The sequence below is a fragment of the Eleutherodactylus coqui genome, chromosome 3, assembly GCF_035609145.1.
Source record: "Eleutherodactylus coqui strain aEleCoq1 chromosome 3, aEleCoq1.hap1, whole genome shotgun sequence".
Lineage (NCBI taxonomy): Eukaryota > Metazoa > Chordata > Amphibia > Anura > Eleutherodactylidae > Eleutherodactylus > Eleutherodactylus coqui.
In genome coordinates, this window is record NC_089839.1 from 232,811,526 (window position 1) to 232,832,986 (window position 21,461).

At 44.0% G+C, this 21,461-nt stretch overlaps 1 protein-coding gene and 1 long non-coding RNA gene across 2 annotated transcripts in view; one reads left to right on the forward strand and one right to left on the reverse strand.

The window, feature by feature from the left end:
* COLGALT2 (collagen beta(1-O)galactosyltransferase 2) overlaps positions 1–21,461 on the reverse strand; it is an 84,861-nt gene that overhangs the window by 57,254 nt on the left and 6,146 nt on the right. The window lies entirely within an intron of this gene.
* The window catches only part of LOC136621555 (uncharacterized), a 31,925-nt gene continuing 17,766 nt past the window's right edge, over positions 7,303–21,461 (forward strand). Inside the window, exon 1 of the long non-coding RNA XR_010791254.1 lies at positions 7,303–7,512. This is a non-coding gene — a long non-coding RNA (uncharacterized lncRNA). The remainder of the gene's footprint in view (positions 7,513–21,461) is intronic.

Consider the following 21,461-nt stretch of genomic DNA (forward strand, 5'->3'; position numbering starts at 1 on the left):
GTTAAAAAAAAAGGATATTTTTGTCCTCTATAAGTAAACATTAAAAGTAGCAATTTTGTAGTTTGTATATAACAAGCTGCTGTGTATATAATCAGTAGAAACGGTTAATTACATATTGCATACTGCACTCGGTTAAGCCTGTATTATACCTCAGAGCTGCGGTCATGATTGTTAAAGGATTACTGTATGTTAAATGGCATTAAGACTACACGTCACTAAGGGGTTCAAAAGGTACAGATCCTTAAAGGGTACATGATACATTTTTATTTTTACTCTAGAATGATTTACTGTTGAGCTGAATGGTTCAATGATAGCTGCATGAATCTATATGCTGTGAGCTCTCCCTATAGACTGGCGCAATCATTTTATCATATAACCCTGAGCTCCAGGTTTCTAAGTCAAACCTACCTAATGGGCTCTAGTCACCCAAATGAGGCTAAAATACTATCTACCCAGTATGCGGGTTTTTTTCTGTTGCATAGAAAGGTTCAGCAGTCTGCACTTTCCTATATAGTAAGTGATCGCTAAAAAAATGGCGCTACACAGTATACATTTCTATAAAGGGCCACTACGGAAAAAACACATTTTTCCATTCTCGTTCCCCTCACTGATTGCCTGTCACATTCTGCAGGTCTTCTCTGTGTATTGCAGTCGTTTCCATGCAGTGCAGCTGCTTGTCTGATGCTTATCAGGCACCATCTTGAGAATCAGATTTTTTTACTTTACCTTTCGAAACAATCCCATGATGCATCAGCACAGCATTAGCTAAAGGCTATACCATTCTGCCTGTTGAGGGAACAGTTTAATTATCATTACCTTCTGTATTCACCCAAGTAAGCTACAGACCGTAAATATACAGCCAAGAGGATGAGCTTCTCTATTATAACTGTGTGACAGGAGCTGTGTGATCATCACTAACTGTTATAGGAGTCTCTGTGTCCCCCTCGAGGCAGTTTCTATGGTAGAATTCATGCAACTGCATCACGCAGAGTGTGAAATTGACTAGTTTCAGAAAGCATAAACCCAAGTAGATCTGAGCTGGTCAGAACGGAGATCAAATGACAATCTGAAGAAAAAAGAGGTCAAAGTAACACTAGTCGATATATATATATATATATACATACACACCGGGGGAATGGCTGCATAGTGAATGAAAAACCAAATCATCAGAATGGCCCTTTAACATTCTGGTCACTGGATGATATATGTCACCATATGGCCATACTGTGACATACATCAGAGCCTTCTGTGGGAGAAATACCTTGTGAAATCTTCCTGCTGCCTACAGATCATGGAACATCAGTTAAGTTGAATCATGAGTTATACTAAGAATGACTATATCTGACAGTCACATCTATATATGTGTATCTAAACTAACTATGAGTTAGTCACTACTGGGTGATTACTTGCTTGGTTTTCTTGGTCTAGTTCTTTTTGGTCTAGTACTTTATCTAATTAATTTGAGAATTGGCTTTAATGGTTCCCTGATGAACCTACTCAAAAAGTGGAGGAAACTCATCATAACTTTCGAACATTGGCTTTTTTCTGGTACAATACTGTTCTAGATTTGGATATCATTTTTCATGCCCTTGAGCTTTATTTGGATTTTCTCTTGCTGATATTCCATCTTGATTGGATTCTAGATCTTAATTTTGTGAGACAACTCATTTTTTGATATGAGCAATCTCCCCTCCCCCTTATAGTGTTGACCTGTCCTCCTAGCTTTGGGGATACTAGAGAGAGGCTGGCAGACAGGGTCTTCCTTATCAGAGCAGGTGCACTCAATAGGTATCGGATATATCAGGGTGACACTCGGTAAATCTTTTTGATATAATATCATTTTAACTGATATATTAAAAGGTAAGTTTTAATTGATAAATGGGTAATCTTTTCTAAGAGTAGTAGTCTATAATCTTGGAATGCTTTAACGGGGACTAGAAACTTCTTTTTGATAAGTTTGATTTGAGCTTTTCAAACTGGCCATATATATGAATTGACATCCAACGATGGGTGAACAATCTTTCAGTGACCATTCTTCCAAAGAGTGATCGTTTGTCTAATAAAAATGTCAAGTGACTTCTTTCCGGACAATGGCAGTCTGTCAGCGGTTGGCTAAGAAGATCCTGCCGAGAACTAATTTTTGTCATTTTCACCAACTTAATTTAATAATAATGAGCATGGACACCTCAAGAAAAGGTGCTCTACAATTGTTCTTTTATCGCGAATGAAACATGTCAGGAAAACTGATAGGTCCATCTTTAAGATCGTTGACCATGCCTAAAGATTTGGTTTCCTTCTATCTTTGAAATCCTTAATATTGTATCTTATTTCATGCTATAGGGTGATGGTATTGCCTTACACACCCCTAAACAACTTCAAGAGGGATTACAATATGCTTAGCAATGGTATGACAGTCTCAGGGTGTGGGACGTGTGAGTACAGCATGTTATGTTGTGCAATTTACTGAAAAAAGTGACAGAATAAATCCTGGCAAGTTCCTTTTTATTTGGTTGGAAGAACTATTCTTGCTGCCAACTAGACGGCGATGACTTCACTAAACTAAAGAGAGAAAAAATCAGTGAGGTAAATACGGTCCAGCACACAGTAGCTTGTTCAAAACAAGATACATCTTTAGTGCCTCACATTTTCCTTGGGCATGGCTTCAGAATGGCGTTAAGTTGTTTTTCTGGATGGCACATTATGACTAAGCAGTTAATTTCCGTAATATATCTATTACACTATACTGTTCTTACTCCCAATACTGATTCAAGAAGAAATCGTATATATGAAGATAGTAGAATCAATATTGCTGAATCAGTGGAAAAGAAAATCCTTTCTGCAGTTCCTCTACAGTTCTACATACACTGAGCAAGCACAGCACTAGGAACACCCACTCAATAACGGGTTGGTGCACATTTTGTGGGTAAGTTGGTGCAGATCTCACAGCCTTTCTAACTTATCCTAAACATGTTCAATATGTTTGCAGTCCAGTCAATTTGGTGGCTAAGGCAGTGTTGAGAATTCATTGTTGTGTTCCTCCAACCACTCCCTAGTGACCCAAGCTCAATAACACAGGATGTTGTCCCGTTGAAAGACGGCACTTGGGTTGGAGACTACCTGAAGATATGGGTACAGATGGTCAGCTAACAGGTCCCTGTGCTGTCACCACTCAAAGATTGTGGTAGGATTACCAATGGAAACATTCCCCAGAAATGACACCACCACCACCGGCCTGTTGAACCCCAACGGTACCCCCATGCAGGTTACGCCAGCTTCATGCGGTTTACGCTGCATGCAGAACTGACCAGCTGTATGGTTCAAGACTTGTCACTCCTTTTTTTATGAGTCCAAGGTCCAATAATGGCTTTCTTGTACACATATGAGGCTGTTGATGATGACACGGGGTGATCATGGGCACCCTTGTTGGTCTTCAGCTATTGAACCTCAGTTGATGCAAGGTACACTGTATGGTCATTGTTGAAATTTGTCTAACTTTCCAGCTGTTGTACTGCTGGGAGAGTTGGTTCATTGTGGCACGTTGCAGCTGAGATACCAGATATGCCGCCTGATGCTCACCTCTAGGATTCACCAGAAATGGCCTACTGTTCTATGACCTTTGTCAGATGCCTCTTCATGGTTGAACCAGATGCAGATTGTGGCGCGTTTTTGGTTCAAATCCGCAGCAGATTGCAGCCTTTCTAGTTAAGGAGTGAATTCTGCTGCAGATCTGCACCAAAATCTGCGCAAACAATCCAGAAATGGACACAAGCGATGGGCGTGTTCACACTGTAGAATTCACCATTGAAAAATTCCACATACATTCCGCGTCAGTTTTTCGCATGGCTTTGCATGCGGAATTTGCCCTGTGAATGGGCAAAATCTGCATGTGGAATTTTGAAGTGGAAAATCTTGTTTCCTTGTGTTTCCGCATTAAAAAATGACAGTGCAAATGTAATCATATACTAAACACCAAAAGATATACAAAAACTATTCTATCAACTAATATTAAAGACAGTGCATTCGATTTATAGACAGAGGTGCTAAAGATATCAAACCAAAGGAGCCCACTTCTCTGATGCCTCAGGCTATGCCTTGTCATTAAGGAATGTACACTAATTCATGCTGAGAAGTAAAGAGAAAGTGTCATTGTGACACCTGAGAACTCAAGAATTTTCGACCCTGAGGTTTTCAGACAAGTCTTGGCAAAAAACTGAATAAGAATATAACCTTTTGGTCAATTAAAGGATAAATGTTTTCCAAAGTGCTACATAGGGTGATATCTATAGGGATTAGGGGCACAAGCCTATAGACATATGTACCCCTCACACACACACAAACGGTGGAAGGTCTGAAGAACAAAACGTATCAGTAAAGATTTCCATAGCTTAATTTGTATAGCCTGGAGGGAAGAAGGGAGAAGGAGGAAATGATCAAAGCCTTTAACCCCTTAAGGATGCGTTGCTTTTTTCTCCATTTTTTGGCTTTTTCTTCACACTTTTAAAAAGTCATAGCTCTTTTACTTATCCATCAACATAGCTGTCTGAGGGCTTGTTGTTTTCTGCGGGACGAGTTGTACTTTTCCATTGTACTATTTAATGTACCATGTAATGTACTGAATGTACTGAAATTCTACGGTAAGTGGAGCAAATTGCAAAGGTTTGATTGCTCCTGTAGTATGATGTAATACCGTGTTTCCCCAAAAATATGACCTACGATGATAATAAACCCTACCCTGATTTTCGAGGGGAGGGGGGGTGTTGAAATATAAGCCCTATCCCGAAAATAAGTCCTAGCTACACTACATTAAAAAAAAACAATACTTACCTAGCAGTTGCCGTTGGTGTCCCGCCCGCTGGGTTGCAGCGCTCCTGCAGGCTTCCTTGCTGTTCTCAATGCCCACAGAGTATCTCTTGCTGGTGACGTGGCTTGAATACCCTGCCTCCAGCAAGCGATTGCTCTGATTGGTTCAGGAGTGGTGCCTGAGCCAATCAGAGCCAGCGCTCAATGAACCAATCACAGCCATTCATTGAATGACACTCCCGGAAAAATTAATATAAAACAGGTTCTTGTTTTGGAGGAAACACGGTATCATAGTATTACATTTTACCGTGCTCCGAAAGGCGATCTATCAAGGTGCGTCACAGGCATGGCTTGATAGGCAAGCCGCAATGGCAGCCCTGAGGGCTTTCGGTATCATAGTATTACATTTTACCGTGCTCTGAAAGGCGATCTATCAAGGCGCGTCACAGGCATGGCTTGATAGGCAAGCCGCAATGGCAGCCCTGAGGGCTTTCAAAAGGCCCCCGGCTGCCATGGAAACCACACGACACATTGCAATCTCAGCGCCCATATTGTATGGAGCGGGATCGACCCTCGATCTCCCTCCATACAAGCCCTGAACCTCCAAGATGTAAATGTACGTCCTGGAGCGTTAAGGGGTTAAATATGCTGCAGGAAGTGTATTTAATAGGAAGCTAAACACTAGAACAAGGAGGCACAATCTGAGATTAGTTGGGGGGACAATCAGAAGCAATGTCAGGAAATATTTTTTCACTGAAAGAGTAGTAGATGCTTGGAACAAACTTCCAGCAGACGTGGATGCAAAATCAACAATAACAATTCAAGAGGGAAGTGGAAGGAATGACTCTTTTTCTGCATTTCACATTTTTTTGCCACATTTTTTCCTCTTTGCCTTGTAGTGTCTGTGCACCTTCTGGATACGAGCCCCTGGCAGGCAGCATGACTAGATTGTGTTATAGTAGCTAGCAGCAGGAATAAGCATTTCCCGGCTGCCAGCTAAGGGCTCTCTCATACAAGTGTTTCCTCTTGCGCACCTCTGTGTGCCAACAAGTCCCCATACACTATCATGGCAGATAAGTTTGCGTAAAATGCACCAAAATATTGCATGTCGCGTTCTTTTATGCGTGCGCATTTCGTGCACTGTATGTGTCCGAGGCATCGTTAAAAGTAAAGATAATTACTGCGTTTTACATGCGCAAAACCTGCGCATGTAATATGCTATAAAAATGCTGGCATGAGAGAGCCCTAACAGGAGGAGGTGCAGCTGGCGTTCAGAAACGCGGCACCAAAAATCTGTAAGAGCCATCTTTATAAGTGCATTTTTTGTCGCCAGTGAGGAGAGTGCGATCAGACCGCATGAAGTGCCTGAAAAACCTGTTGTTGGCCTGTGTACCTGTTAGGCCTCATGTCCACGCCACGTGCGGATTCCGTGCAGGGAATCCTGCATGGAATCCAATACTGCCGCAGCCCTGCTTACCCGCATTTCCCCGGCAGCGGCGTCCGCGTGGATCTTTCCACTTTCGGGTTTGCTGTACTGGGCATGGTCCTCACGACTCGCTGTTGGACATGCGCAGTACAGTTTTTTGTTTTTTTTTTAAAATCTCCTGCTTTCCTGTGGATTTGCTGCCCTTCTGCAGTGTCAGCTGCGGGTGTGCTGCGGATCAGATGGCTTCGATTGACTTCAATGGAAGCCGTCAGTTTGGGATCCGCAGAAAAATGGCGCATGCTGCGATTTGTCTTTCAGACCAAAAGGTCCGCAAATCAAGTCTGCATGTTTTAATCCATTTGCGGATACCTATGCATGTCTATGGGCGGCTTGATTTGCGGATCTCCTTGCCTGGCTTTAGATTGTGCAGGGTCAGCCGTGTGTCAGCATGGGCCGGGACAGCCGTCAGCTCGTCAGCAGTGTGGCTGTGTTCCCCTAGACATATGAGTTCTAGGACAGTATTTTGGTGTTTACCACATGGAGGTCACATTTTGTCACTGAAATATTTGTGCCAATGGGGAAGGTGTTGAAAGGTGGTTTGAAGAGGTGGCGGAAGAAAAGAAGTAGAAGGAGGTGCGAGATGGGGAAAGTCAAGGATGAATGTCCCACAACTCTTGGGGGTATCATGAAATATGGATCACCACTTTCGGCTTCATGCCCCACCTGCAGGATATTGACCCAGTGCGCAGTTAAGGATATGTAATGCCCCTGGCCATGCTTGCTGGATCACAAGTCCATGGTCAGGTGCATCCTGCCATTGACAGCATTCAATGCCAGACACGTTGTTGTAGTGGTCCGGAGTTAACGGGGCCCCTCCATAATGAATGAATGCATTTGTGTCGTGTCTATGTGTTGTCAGTGTCTTTTATATTGAATGCATATGATGCATATTGCGTAGCTGCAGCAGTGCATGGGTTAATTGTCTGGTATGTGAGATGTATCTTGTTGTTAGTCACGTGATCGTGCTTCATATATGTGATTGCAAGGTGTGTGCAAGGGTCTTCTGTTCAGAGCTTGCATGAGAGAGGAACGTTTGTGGAGCTGCAAGTGAGCCACACAGACACCATCAGTTCTAAAGAGGCTAAAAGGTATCCTCAGCTTCCCTGGGCCTGCTTTACCCAGGAGATGCCAGTGGTGTCCTGAACCACTAAAGAGAAGAGAGAGAGTGGATCCGCCATGCAGCATGGAGTGCCTGCCTAACGTGAGTGGCAACCGGTAGAGAACTGGTGAGTGTAAAGGAGTTGGTACCGGGACTGGTTCCCTACAGATAGCTAGGATTGTAACTTCTGCTATCCTGTGATTTTCCTCCCTGTCGCAGCACTTTGTGATTTTTGCACCATTTTCATGCTGGCAAGAATTTATGCAATCGGTTGGATTGTAAATAGTTTATCTGAAGTAAACAAGCTCTGCCGCAGAAACGGTGGCATCACCCTGACAAAAGACTGTCAAAGGTAAACCACGTATTGGGTTACCCATGTGCAAGTCCGCTCTAGCGGTAACTTGGACAGGTCCTGTGCTACCCTCACGGTGGGAGATGGTAGAGCCCCGTGACAAGGCCCAAACTCTACCCCGCTGTCTCCTAGGCTGTCTCCTAGGCTGTGGACCTGCTCCTTGGATGCTGGATTATCACTCACATGGCGGTGTAGAACAGGGACAGCTTTTTGGACAAAGAACTGGTGGCTTGGCATCTGGCACTGTGGGTTAGCATGGAGCATCACACTGCAGAAGGCATCTGTGTCCACTAGCCCGAAGGGCAGCATTTCAATTCCAATCAGCTGTGCAATGCTTGTGTTTCGGCTCTGTGTTCGTGGATGGTTGTCGTGGTATTTTTTCATGTTCTCATAGCTGGCAGATGGAGGATTAGCTGCTGAGCTGGGACACGCTGGAACATGGGGTAGATGTCAATATTAGTGAAGGTGGTGGTGATGGTGGCATCCCAACTTCTGCTTTCTGTTTCCCACTCCTGGCTTTTAAGCCTGCAGCCCGATTGTCAATCGCAGAGGAGAGGCCTGAAGCAGAAGAGCTACTGCCCCTACACAAAACTGTCTCTCTGTGCTCAGAGGCTACTGCATGAACAGGGAGGGAGATGGAGGTAGAGGGAGCAGGATGAGGCTGGCTCTTTGCCCTCTGGTCCACGAGGGCTTTCTGAGGCAATGGGTGATGGGAGTTCATGTGACTATTCCTACATGTTGTGTTGAGATGGTTTATGTTCTTGCCACATTTGAAATGATTATCGAAGATCTTACAGATAACCGTGCACAATTCGTAGTGTCCTGTCTGGCGACTTGGAATGACATTTGAGGCCAGTGACAAGCACTGTGTGTATTTGCTGTTTCCCTGTTTGATTTTCATTTTGTTATATATTAACAAAAGCACCGCTAACTAAATAAGCTGCAATTCCCAGGAGGCATGATATATATCTTTGTGATCTGTTCCTGTTTGGTGCAGCATAACTGAATTCCCCAAACCCTACTACTAGCTGCAAAAGGTCTACAAATAATTTGTGGTACTGTACTGGCGACTTTGAACATTGTCTGAGGCTGCTGACACACACTGTGTTTATTTGCTGTTTTCCTGTTTAGTTTTCTTTTTGTTTAATATTAACAAGAAAAAGCACCACCAACTAAATAAGCCGCAATCCCTGGCAGGCAAAATATGTGAGAACAAAAGGTCACAGAGTATAGCTTGCATCTTTGTCCCTGTTTGGAGCAGTGTAATTAAATTCCCCAAACGCCACTGCTAGCTGTGTAAGGTCTGCAAATAATTTGTAGTGGCCAGACTGGTGACTTTGAATGATATCTGAGGCCAGAAACAGAGAACTACAATACTCCCCATGCCAAAGTATATTTTGTCCATCTGCTTTGCTGCTATTTACCCTCTCCCAATGTACAGATCATGTTTCATATAGGCATATAAACATGATGCAGCTTCTTTCTCTGTTCCCTCCAATATAACCCCGGTATACAAGGTTTCACACCAGCAACAATATATCCTCTGTAGAATATCGGTCCCAAACAACATAACATATGTTATATAGGCATATAAGGGCTCACACCCACTGGCGTTTCTTTCCCCCCTGCGCTTCGAGAGTAAAGGAAAAGTTTCACAGCGCAGTGCGAGAAAAAAAACGGCATCACGCCAGGATATCGCCAGTCTTTTCAATGGGGCCAGCGGCAGCAGCGCTAGCCCCATTGAAAAGAAATAGAGAATGCCGCGGACTTCTGCCACAGCTGTGACAGCTGTGACAGGAGTTCACTTCATGACCGCGGGGACCGCTGATCCCATTGAAAGCAGTGCTTTCTGGCAAGCCCCGCAGTATGATTATCGGGGAAGGGCTTGAAAAATAAGCCCTTCCCCGATAATCATCAATAAGTGGTAAAAAAAAAATTTTTTAATTACTTAGCTCTGCACCACTCAGACGCGTCCTCCGACTGGCTCCCCGACACTGCTGTCCAGCACTTTCAGCAGGCGGGGATTTAAAAATCCCCGCCTCCTGAAAGGGCTGTGCTGATTGGCTGAGGGCTCAGCCAATAGCAGCTAGTGCTTAGCTATTGGCTGAGCGCTTAGCCAATGACAAATAGTCCTTAGCTATTCATTCATGAATAGCTAAGATAGTGCTATTCATGAATGAATAGCTAAGGACTATCTGTCATTGGCTGAGCGCTCAGCCAATAGCTAAGCACTAGCTGCTATTGGCTGAGCCCTCAGCCAATCAGCACAGCCTTTTCAGGAGGTGGGGATTTTTAAATCCCCGCCTGCTGAAAGTGCTGGACAGCAGTGTCGGGGAACCAGCCGGAGGACGCGTCTGAGCGACGGAGAGGTGAGTAATTTAAAAAAAAAATTTTTTTTACCACTTACTGATGATTATAAGCCCTTCCCCGATAATCATACTGCGGGGCTTGCCAGAAAGCACTGCTTTCAATGGGATCGGCAGCAGTGCCGAATCCATTGAAAGCAATGGGATGGCATGCAGCGGACTTCTGCCACAGTTGTGACAGAGGATTCTTTCATCCCCGCGGTCCCCGAGGGGATGAAGGAAACTCCTGCCAGAGCTGTGATAGCTGTGGCAGAGGTCCATGCTATTCTCCCTATGTTTTCAATGGGGCTAGCGCTGCTGCCGCTGGCCCTATTAAAAAAACACTGGCGATATGCTGGTTGTATGTCGGCGTCTTTCTTGCGCTGCGAGGCGAAAGATTTCACGTGCTCTCGCAGCTTAAGAGAGAAAATATCGCCAGTGGCTGTCCACCCTAAATGTGATGCAACTTCTGTCCTGTGCTCAACTGTAAAATAGCCGCTGGTTACACTGTGCCTATGTTATATATGGCTGGGTCATGTGATGCAGGCGTCCAACAAAACTGCTGCCCGTATGCAAGATGGAGGACACATTTGGTGACATCAGCAAGGCACCTCAGCTGCTAATTGGCTGCATGTTGACCTCTGCAGTAGGTATTATGGGAAATTAGATTTTAGATTTCTTAATTATATTTCGAGTTCTTTTATTAGGCTTTACTGGTTTACTGCTTTCCCTTTCACCTTTGTCGCACACGTGTCAAAGCTGTATAATAAATCATCTGTAGTAAAACACCAAATAGTGTAAGGAAAATGCAGACAATTATGTGATTGAGTTTAAACTCTAACCGAGCATTAACAGGAATGGGATGCGACCCAAAAGTATGTACACACTTCCTTGTAAGGAGCGCACTGAAATACACTGTAACCTTCAGCATCTTGTAAGACATGTCTGTGGGAAAACAGCCTCCATTTATATATGTAGTGGTGAATATTACATTTCACAGTGTGACTTAGCGGTATGAAGCCAGTACAAATACCGACATCGCAAAACAGAAAGAGTGAAAGTATTTAGTGAGAGCCCCTCAGATTCCTCCAGCACCAAGTTAGCACTTCTACTGACCGGAGTGCGAGGGGCTCAAACTGATCTCACAACTTTCGGAACATTTATTGCTTCAAGTGGCAGCAGATAAACTGACAGAACTTGTTTGTTTCCAACTAAACACCTATCAGCTTTTATGGTGCAGATCGTGCTGTATGAATTTATCAAGTGGGTGGTGGATATACTCAACTCGCCAAGTTACGGCTCATTCACACGAGCGTATTTGCGCAGTGAATAGAACCTATTGATTTCAATGGGTTCATTCATGTGCGTTTTTTTCATGGTCATGTGGAAAAAAAAGCAGGATGTCCTAATTGGGTGCATATTACACACCGCAATAGGCCATTGAAGTGAACGGGCCAGCACAAACACGCAGTGAACACGCAAGAAACCTACGCATTTACAGCGTATTTGGCAGCAGATCAATGTGTTGGTTTTTTTGCGCAAGTAAATACACAGCGTTTTTATACAGACAGAAACCCGCTGGGATGGCCAAGATAGGCAGGCAATTGCGATTTCCGGTTGCAAAAATATGCATTACATTTGTGCCGAAACCCGAATACGCCTATAAGGACGAGGCCTTAGTATTAGAAGCTTTATAACCTTCAAAACCTTACGAATAATCTACTCAAAAGTGACAGGATAGGCAAAAGAAGTCTGATCGGTGGAGGTCTCACCACAAAAACTCTTACGATCCTGAGAACAGGGGTCCTGTGACCCCCTTTTTTCCTTACCTGCAGGATTACTGCACTCTCCTTCACAGTGAGGAGACTGAATACAGTGAAGGCCACTCATGCATTTGCAATGGGACTGCTAAACATAGCCGAAGCTTGTACTCAGCTATGTTGTGCATGCGCAACCTCCACTTCATACACTCTGATGTCACTGCGTGCAGCAAACTGCGAAGAGGGGGTCATGGGACACCCGTTCTTGGCATGAGTGGGTATCTCAGCAGTTAGACCCTAACTGATCAGACTTTTATCACCTATCCTATTAATAGGTGATAAATGTTAATTCTGGTAAAAGCCCTTTAAGTTCAAGTTTAAAGCATCAACTAGCAGTTTTCCTCAAAAGAAGACTTGTGTTGTAAAAATATTAAATATTATAAGAAAAAAAGTTATAGTAGCTTCATAGCAAACATAATCTGGGGCATTATCTTAATTAGTTATAAGACTTAGATGTCAAATATGCTTAGGGAATGAATCAAGCTCTACAGAAGCAGTACTTGACAGCTTCCTCTCTATTGCCTTCCCAGTCAGTGAACACAAGGAAATAATGGAATATGTCATTTAAAAATTTATTGGGACTTTTGATCGGCTGCCCAGATCTCCTAAGTCCCTCTGTAAAAAGTCCAAAGCTGGCTATAAAACAGAATTGACGTATTGTGCTGTAAAACACAGCTTCAAAAAAAGCTGACAGGTTCTCTAAGCTGGAGATGGCACTGTCCAATAAGGCTGCGGAATTAGTATGCCAAACTTCTGACTCCAACTTTGACACCAATTTTTCCACAATCTGATTCCAACTCCAGCTTATAAATGTGTTGTATAATAATTAGCAAAAAATTAGCAGTAAATAGTAAAATCAGACTTAATATACCAGATCCCTATAAAAGAAATGGACACTTTCAAAGTTATATAGAAAGAGGGTGATTAATGAGTGGAACAGGTTGCCACAGGAGGTGGTGAGTTCTCCTCCAATGGAAGTCCTTAAACAGAGGCTGGACACACATCTGTCTGGTATGATTTATGAATCCTGCACTGAGCAGGGGGTTGGACCCGATGACCCTGGAGGTCCCTTCTAACCATTTTAGGATTCTAACCAAATAAGTTAAACAGGTAGACATGCAATATGCGGAGTGGTGTAAATGGGTGGAGTAGCATGGTTGTATTCTTATGCTGGTGTGTTGCTGTGTCTTTAAGAGGCGTTATGTAAGGGGGTCCATCTGAGGGCATTAGTGAACATTCACACACCTAGGTGAATATTTGTTAGCATAAGCGAACCGATGGTCGAGCATTTAATCACATGAATCGCGATTGTTTTAGGCGCTAGGCTGAAGTTCAGCAAGAACAGTTATTGAGGGACTTTACTCAAGGGACTGCCAACCCTGTTCTCCATCGCAGAGTAGCAATGGCACCCGCCAACTTGGACAACCCACATGGACTGCGAGTACTTGTACCCAGCAGATCGGGTTTTTCAGTGGACTATTATATCGCCCAATGGACACTAACAATAGTGTACCGGACCAGATGCAGCCGAGGACTCGGCTAATTTATCTTTCCGGAAACTGGGGTTGTTCATAATGTTCTATTCTGTTAAAGTTTATTAACGTTTTAAGAATTAAGGATGTCTGGCTCTGACAACAGCTCCTATAGTTGCTGTCTCTGGGTCCCTGGTTTGTTGCAGGCACAATGCGCCACAAGAAAGCAGGCGGAGCATGTATGGACATGAAGGCCTACTCGCCGCTCCGCCTGTTTAGGTGGACCAGGAGACACTGGTCCCATTGTATACCTGAGCCTGGTGGTCCTGGAGCCTCTCCCAACCTCCACTGTTGCTCCACCTATCAAGAAGACCATACGGCTTAACACCGGTCACAAGTCTACAGTAGCATATAGTTGACATGAATGTTTTTGGGACTTCAGCTTTTCATTATGTCAGCATCACATGAGCACATGAGGAGCAAGAACACTTGTTGTTTATGCAAAGGGAAAACAATTGGATGTTGTTCTTGAAGAGGCTCACGTAGAACATTTGTAATTTTGTCACACAAACCTAGCCATACCGAAGAACATGTATTCTGTCTATATCATAAATACTGTATTTTTCCGTGTATAAGATATATTCTATGTTTAAATACCACTACAGGTCCCTGTTATATTCACCGGACCGTCCTCTCCGTGCTGCCCGACAGGTCTCTGTAGCTCTTCACAGCACCCCCGCTGTGTCGCGAGAGGTTGCTGTTTACAGGTTGCTCTGGGGACCAAGCACAGGAGACAGAAGACCGGCCAGGCAGCGCTGAGAGGAGACGGCTGATGAGTAGACTGTGTTGTATGTATGTATGTACTGTATATGTGCTGTGTGTGTAATGTATATGTGTGTGTAGTGTGTATGTGTGAGGGTGCAGGCATACTCACCTAGCTGCACCCCTGCCCTGCTTCTCCGCGCTGCTTTGCCTCCCCGCTCCAGTAGTATGACGGAGCCCTAAAGGCTCCTGCCCACCCGTGAAAGGTACCTTGGGGCCGACATTCATGTAAGTTTTTGTAGGATCATTTCCAATGAAAACTTACATCCTGTGTGTAAGATGCGGTGCGATTTTTGAGCAAAATATTTGTGAATAACCACGTCTTAGACACGGAAAAATACGGTACTTTGGTTTCCACAACATGTTGAAAGTGTTTATTTCTTGCATAAAAACCCTGCCAGTCTACAATATAAGTGAAATCCTGAGATGGAATAACATCTTTGCCTCATGTCCACGGGGAAAATCAGATTCGCTGCGGATTTGTAACGTGGATTTGGGCTGCGGATGCAGTGCGGATGAGCTTAAAATTGTATTTTATTGCATGCGGGTGACATGCGGATGCGGTTTTTTTATGCATGTATGTACGCGGATGCAATTTTTACGCTGGAGGTGTTTTGCCCACTTTACCACACCTCCTAGTACTTTCTCCACCTTGTAGCCTTGAAATCTGCAGCGGATCTCCCGCACCCATTTAATTCACATTTAATATCCGCAGCGCATCTCCCGCACCCATAGAGATGAATGGGGGCCATCCGGAGCGTGATCCGCACTTAAATGGAGCATGGCGCGTTTTTTTTCATGCACCGGAAATTTTTAAATCACTTTTAAATACCATCCGTAGGTATTTATCTACCCGCGGGTGTCCAATGCATTCCTATGGGGCGCGGATCCACGTGCGGGAAAAACGCTGTGGATTTTAAATAATAATTATCCCGTGGACATGAGGAAAATCAGATCTGCTGCGGATTTGGGCTGCGGAAGCACTGTAGTTGTTTTTTATTTTTCATGCGGGAGATCAATTGAGCTATGTGCTCTAGGAGCTCCCGCACGCGTGATCCGCACCTAAATGGAGCATGTCCATTTTTTTTCATGCTCCAGAAATTTTTTAATTCCCTTTTATTGACCATCCGTGGGTATTTATCTACCCGCGGGTGGTCAATGCATCCCTATGGGGCGCGGATCCGCGTGCAGGAAAAACGCTCCGGATTTTAATTCTTAATTTGCCCGTGGACATGAGGCCTAAAGGGCCACTCCGGTGAAACCCCATTTTTCTATTCCTGCCCCTCTTACCTGATTGCCTGTCACACTCTGGAGGTCGCCAATGTATATTGCAGTCACTTCCATGCAGTCTGATGCTTAGCAGGCAGCATATGGATGCTGTGATTTCTGCTTTTATTTTAACTGTTCTGTGCTATCACTCCCATAATACATCAGCGCAGCACTACATGACCAGCTAGAGCTTGTAACATCTCTGCTGCTGGAAATAAAACACCTAAATACACTATAAAACATAAGAATACAGTCAGGAGGATGAGCTGTGATCTCCTCTATTATACCAGTGCGACAGAGCTGTGTAATCATCATCAGTAACTGTGATAGAAGATTCTGTGTGTTCACCTCCGAAGAGCATGCGTGATAGTCCATCACACAGGAGTTATGTTGACTGAGAAACTGAATAGTTTGAGAACACATAAGCCCAAGTAAATCCGAGCTGGTCAGAATTGAGATCACATGACCATCTGAGGAGAAGGAGGCCAGAGGTTTCAGATGGAAAGGAATAACTAACCAAGGTAACACTAGTGGGCTTATATATACTGGGGGGATAGTTACATAATGAATGAAAAAAATATTTCACTGGAGTGGCCCTTGAAGCAGATAACTAATACAAATAAAGTAGGTTCATACATATAAAAGTCAGAAATATAAATCACTTTCTATGTGGAGGACAGGAGCTTCTTCAGGTACACACAGCTCACCAGAAAAATTAATTGGAGTCGCTCTCATGTGGTGGCCAAGGAGCAGCCCCTCCTGGTAGAGGTACAGCAGTACAGAACATGTTTCCATGCTGTATTATGGAGAGGCGCTACTAGGCAGCCAATCAGTGCAGGCACGTTAGTAATGCAGGTGTTGTACCAGGGTAATGGTCGTGCTGATTGGCTGGATTTTTCAGCAAAGTGCACAAGCCGCAGATCCAGACTGTCTCGTATGAAAGGCCGTTGGATATTACAAATATTCTATCCTGAGGCTACTGTGACTCGAGGGATCACTGTAATCTGCAGTCAAAATCTCCAGATGAAACATGGATTTCCATTGACTGGCAAGCAGATTTGCATGAGGATTAACTCCATTGAAGTTCAATGAAGGTAATCTGTGGCTTTAGGGCGGATTCAGCGACTGTATGTGTAATTGCTCACACTTCAGCGCAATATATTTCCCCAGTGATCAAGGTTGATGAGATAGATTTGCACACACACAACACCCCCGCCATCATTTAAAAGGCTATTTAGCCTAATGAGGTTCAGATGTGTTCTGCTTTTCATGGAATTGCACAGTGTATTGTGCATTTGCGCACCTCCCATAGACGTCTCTGGGGGCCTTTGCTGTGCGCAGGACCTATTTTTGCGCGCACAATTCGGGAAAATCGTTAATGTTAACGAACCTATTGACATCAATGGGTTCTATTCTCTGCGCATTGCATGCATTTATTTTACCTGCACAAAAACGCAAGCAAACACAGTCTTCTGAACCCGCCCTCATAGTGCAAAATGCTGCAAGGCCTCATTCACACGACTGTATACGAAAACACTGCGAAAGTTGTGCAGCATTTTACTGGTGAGCCGGCAGAGACCTCGTATGGCAGCGAGTGACCAGCGCATGGCAGCATATCTCATGCACGCGGTTCTGCGCAGTGAGGTTTTTTTAAATTCCCTGCTCTGTTTCACAGTGTGGTTGCGTATGAATCGTCGCCCATAGGCAATATACCGTAAAAACGCCAATGGAGAAGAATGGGGCTCATGCTGCATTATACGCGGTGAAATAGAGCATGCTGCGATCTTTTTTCTGTGCGTATCTACACGCAATGTTTACATTCTAATGTGAATGGATCGCTGAAAGTCACTTCTGCGCAAAAATTAGACCATGTTGCGTATATTTTCGTGTGCGCAAAAACGTAGAATGTGAAGGAACTCATTGAAATCAATTGGGTTTATTTTCTGCGGTTTGCCCAAGCAATTGTGCACACAAGATGGCACGTCTGCAGGCGCCGTTAGTGAACGCCGACATTCTTGGATATATTTAGGGCAGCTTCACACCGGCGTATGCACATGCTTCAGCTCAACTTATTTGCGCTGTGAATGAGGTAGATTTGCATGTGTATCGGCTCATTTTAATGTACTTTTCTTACATCCAGGTCATGGCTTTTGCACATGGGACTCTATCACTGATTTAAAAGGCTATTTAGCCTAATGAGCTCCAGATGTGTTCTTTTCCCTGCAGCTTTGCGCTGTATTTTGCGCATCTCCTTGCATATTGCATGCGTATTTTTGCACACCCTATAGACTTCTATGCGGCCCTCTGGTCACAAATGTGCACAAAATAGAGCATGGGTTTTTTTTGCGTGCACAAAAAAAGGAAATGTGAATGAACGCATTGAAATCAATGGGTTCTATTCTCCGCGTCCTGTTCATGCAACGCTTGCGTGAGCAAAAATGCCCGCAAATACACTCTTATAAACTAAAATCCACCCTTGAGGTGGTCCTGCTCACCATGCTGCTGTTAGATACTGTACAGCTAGGAGGTGTCGAGAGGTCCGCCACAATGATGGAAAGTACTGTATAGGCTGTAAGTGTTGGGGAAAGTATCAAAACTGTTTCAGGTTGTAACATTTCTATAATTTTCCCAAATTCATCTCTTGTTATTATTATCTGTATGTACTTTCTGTATTTCTAACCTTTATGATGATTTGTGTAGTTTTAATGTGAATTGATATTTTCGTACATGCAGATACATAATTCTCCTTCCTACCATAGAATGGCGATATATACAACTATATTTACATCTACATTTCTGCGTGGAAATCAATTCTTGAGATATCTGGCCTAAATGAATACCCCCAGAGAGATACATGATGCAGGGGTGCAAGGAAAACCAAAGAGATTCCCTGTGTCACGTGCCGCCTGCTCCGTTCCTGCACTAGGAGGTCTATTGGATTTTCTCAGGGTGTTCAAGGGTGGGGCTGTAGCGAAGGGGTACGGAGCCCCTTTAAGAGGAAGCCCTGCATGACACGGGGGGCCAGGTAGCCAGGGAGCTGATAGTGAAAGGGTTAATGGGGTCTAGGAAGGTCTAGGAAAGTGCTAGAAGAAGGCTGGGGAAAAATCAGGGATTGCCTGTGAGAGAAGGAGGCTGGGAGGATATAAAAAAGGGGGAGAAAAGTAAGGTCCATCCTTGTTGGAGAGAAGCAGTGAGGAAGGTTCGTGCACTTTGACTATCTGCATCATACAGCGTCTGCTGTGAGGACCGGAAGTCAGCCTCTCTATGCCTATTTATCAGCTGCTCTTTAGTGTAAAGGCCCATTTACACACACAGAGGATCCCCCGAATTTTGTCAGAAACCGACAGTTTTGAGTGATCATTTTGCATTAGCTAATAATGGGCGCATCAGCCCACTAGTAGCTAACCAGCTTCATTTACATGTATTTAGGGAACTGTGGGCGGTCGGTTCTCTAAATACATCACTATTGTTCTCCAGCAGGACAGCAGCTGAAAGAATATTAACCGCCCTGCCCGCAGAGAACTCAGCGTCCGTTCCCTTTTATCAGGGATGATGGATTTTAAGCTAAGCTGAACTCAGCGATGGACGAAAAGTGCATGGTACATGCACGATGGGAAAGATGGCTTTTGAGCGATAATCGTTGCGTGTAAAAGGACCTTAATGTTGACATCCTCTATGAAGCTTTTGGTATCAGTAACTCCAGAATGCTTGGAGACACGCTATGAAGCTGGGCACAGAAAGCTGTTCTGTGTCAAAGAATTAGGGGATAGCTTATCTATAATAACTGTGTAATTGTTGGGCATGCCCGGCTACACAGGGGGGATTTATATTTTAAGTGGAAAATATGAAACGCAAGCAAATTGTTGGCTTTTGTATCTAGTACAATGCAGCTTATCTACCATCGAGGAGCGGTTAACTGGATCAAACACGTGGGCATCTGTTTTCATTCACTCACAAAGGGCAGGAGACTGTTGATATACAATAAATTCTGAGCTGTTCGTGAAAGAGTTGATTACGGCAGGCATCAGTGAATTGGCACAGCGAGGATTTGCAGGGCCTCATTACAAAGTTTGCAGTCGGCTTCTCCTGGCCTCTGCACAGTTGACACTTGAGTGAACTGCAGTTATGCAGCATTACAACTACAAGTCAAATTAACTTTTAAAGCAATGAAAGGACAGATCACAGGCCGTACTGACCATCATCCCCAGAGAGCCGAGACCCCCTGTGAAGCCAAACTAAGGAATGAAACTCTATTGTAGAACATCGAATAGCACATGTTATAGAATCCCCCATTACTGACCATTATGCTGGGCCACAGAGAAGACGACAGTCTAATGTCAATGTCATTCAGCCACCCCTCCCCAGAGAGTAATTACAGCCCGTGATTACAGAGCTTTCTGTCAGCTGCTTATTTTCCTCTGTCATTGAAATAAATATGCAGGTTCGGTCAAGCATGCAACTTTATGGGGAATTCGGGAGAAATAACTATTTGCCAGCCCGTAATTTATTGCATATGGCCAGCTTCAGGCCCTGTTCACACATGATTTATTTAATGCTGATTTTCAATGTGAATTCCACATTAAAAATCTATATCAGAGTGCAAAATATGCATGAAAATGAGATTTTACTAAATAAGCACTTGAGGGCATATTACGGATTTTCATCTCTGCGGCGTATTATATCTCACACAGATTTCTTTACTGGTTTACATTACAAGGGGCGACATCAATCTGCATCTGCATTTTGCTGATTTCAGGCTGCTGTGTATAAGTAGGTGATGTGCTGAAAACTAATGCAATCTGTATGGGGAGGAACAATTGTATTAACCCTTTCCAATCCACTGTCTCACGTCTTAAGACTTTATGATTTGAGGCTGTACAGCTCTGATGTTGGAAGACATCCGTCTGGGTTCTCTTACTGTATATTGCCAGCCTCTTCGCTGTCAGAGCCTATCCAACGTGTCACCTCATGCAGTACTGGCTTTAGCCAGCATATAGCGCCGTTGTATAACTGCAGAAAAAGAGTAAGCCCCCTAGGAAAACCAGGATACAAATTGGATTGGAAAGGGTTAATGATTGTTCATCCCCATACTAGCAATCTGCCGCATGTAACGAGCGCCGGTTGACATGTTGTTATTGTGAACTAGCGCTCATTAACAAGTAAGAAATCTGCCCGTGTAAGAAAAAACCCTTTTCTTGCTAAACTAGGGCAAAGACACAGGGGCACATGCGCTAAAACACTTGCCACTGCTGAGCATATTAGCGCATGAACCAGAGTATTTTTTTCGACTAATCAAACTCTGCACAAGTTTGGGAAAAAAAGGTGGGAAGATAGGTCCTCCCCCATCTTTCCCGCATATACTATCAACTATGTGCGAGAAAGATGCAACAAGTTTTATCTTTTCTCACACGTACTATTAACGTGCGAGAATCCAGACAGTGGAAACGAAACCACTGAAATCAATGCTTTCCTTTTGTCACATTATAACAGGACTACAAAATGCTCGCGTGTTTAACAAAGGCTGGACAGACATCTGTCTGGGATGATTTAGTAATCCTGCACTGAGCAGGGGTTGGACCAGATGACCCTGGAGGTCCCTTTCAACTCTATCATCCTAGGATACTAAGCCCTTAGTGTGAGGGTCTGAGGAAGATTAAAGGGGTATTCCCAAGATATCATTGGGGGTTTATTGGATTGTGTATAAGAAATCAATGCTATGCTCTCAATAAACCTATTTTCAAAAATGTACAGTTTATGAGGCATTCAGCCCATTCCAACTCCATCTGACGCCAAAATTTACCATCTATTGCTACTAGATATGACATCAGCATGTGCGTTGAAATCCTCACTTGCCACTATGATCTGCCAATCTTTCCCCAGCCTTTCCATGCATGAATGCACAGATTTCTGTTCTGAAGCCTGAGCAAGTTACCACTGTATTCAGCAAGACTCTCCCCTATGTTTTGAATTGCGCATATGTAAAGGGGAAGCGATAC